General features: G+C 38.7%; 1 pseudogene; it reads right to left on the minus strand.

Annotated features, from left to right (window-relative positions):
• Window positions 1-244: 244 nt before the first annotated feature.
• LOC107495687 (receptor-like protein EIX1) overlaps window positions 245-1536 on the minus strand; it is a 5741-nt pseudogene continuing 4449 nt past the window's right edge.

The following is a 1536-nucleotide window of genomic DNA, read 5'->3' on the forward strand; positions in this document are numbered from 1 at the left end:
GTGCCCACATTTGTACAGGTAAATCTTGTTGAGTTGAAATTGCATTGCTTAGGTACAAATGCAGAACTATCTTCAACTCTGGCATGTTAAACTCTGATACTGTCTTCTCTGTTTTCTCTCTGCTATATCATAGCTTCAAGAAATCTAAAATTACTTAGCAAACTTCCCTGATATCCATTTGAAAATTAGAAGAAAAAGAGAAACATTGATTTTTATTGATAGACTTTTAAACAGGCTGGACAAATAGTGCATATTGATTTTTATTTATTTCTTACAGCACACATAAAACAAGAATACATCACAAAAGAAACTAATTACAAACTTAAAATCCCAAACATGATTGAAGTTTGTAGCCCATGTCATCAAGAAAACGGAAATAGGCATACCTCCATGGTTTGAATATGAACAATGGACCAACAAATCCCCAGAATCCCACAATAAATCCAAAAGCCATAAACACAAAGAACCAATTCACTCCATTGTGCTTCTTTCTCTCTTTCTCATTACCGTCATTTGCATCATCATCAGGAACTCTACAGCTGAGCTGCAATGGTGGACCACAGATATTGTTGCCGACAAAACTGGATGCTTCAAAGGTTTGCAATTGAGTGCCTGTTGGGATTTTACCCTCCAAGTGATTGCAGGACAAGTCGAGCTTGTTGAGAAAGCTCAAGTTTGTAATGCTCTGAGGGATATCCCCTGTGAGTTGGTTGCCAGAGAAATCAATGGATTCCAATGACTCCATACTGCCAATACGTTGAGGGATGTGACCAGTTAACTCATTCTTGGACAAGTTCAAATAAATCAGACCAGTTAGGTTTGTGATTTCCATTGTTATTCCCCCGGACAATTTATTAGATGAAAGATCTGATGGTTTCAGTGGCTAAGAGAGGGGGGTTGAATCTTAGCCCCCTTTTTCTGATGCTAACACTTGCTGACCTTCAGAGAAGACTTTTCTGTTTTTGCTCGTCACTGGACACGAGCAACTTTGTTTTGTCTCGTCCCTTGCCACGAGACTTTTTGTTTTATCTCGTCACTTGGCACGAGATAATTCTGGCTTTTGCTCCTGTGTAGTAGAAAACAGAAATGGAGTAGAAAGAGAAGAAGATTGCACCCAGATATATCCTGGTTCGATTGCTAAGTGCAGTGCAGCCTACATCCAGTCTTCATCACAAACATGATGGAATTTCACTATAATCAATCTGATTACAACTTGTAAAGTGCTAACCCAACTTACAAGGGGATTCCCACAGAATCATGATACACAACATAGATGAACAAAGGAACTCTAAGACATCTATGACTTTTTCTTTTAATTTTGCACTCTCTGCCTTTTTCCGCTCTATGGCTTTTTCATTACAAACCTCACTGTTTGCCTTTTTTTCCATGAGACTCAAGACATGACAAAATTAAACAGAAAAATACTAAACAGAATACATTGAAGGAGAAGAGAAAACTGTTAGCTCAGGGAGCTCTGAGAACTCTGTGCCTTGCACTCTCAAATTTTCTCCTTGCTTCAAACAGTGGTTGTTCCCC

This window comes from Arachis duranensis, chromosome 6 (genome assembly GCF_000817695.3).
Source record: "Arachis duranensis cultivar V14167 chromosome 6, aradu.V14167.gnm2.J7QH, whole genome shotgun sequence".
NCBI lineage: Eukaryota > Viridiplantae > Streptophyta > Magnoliopsida > Fabales > Fabaceae > Arachis > Arachis duranensis.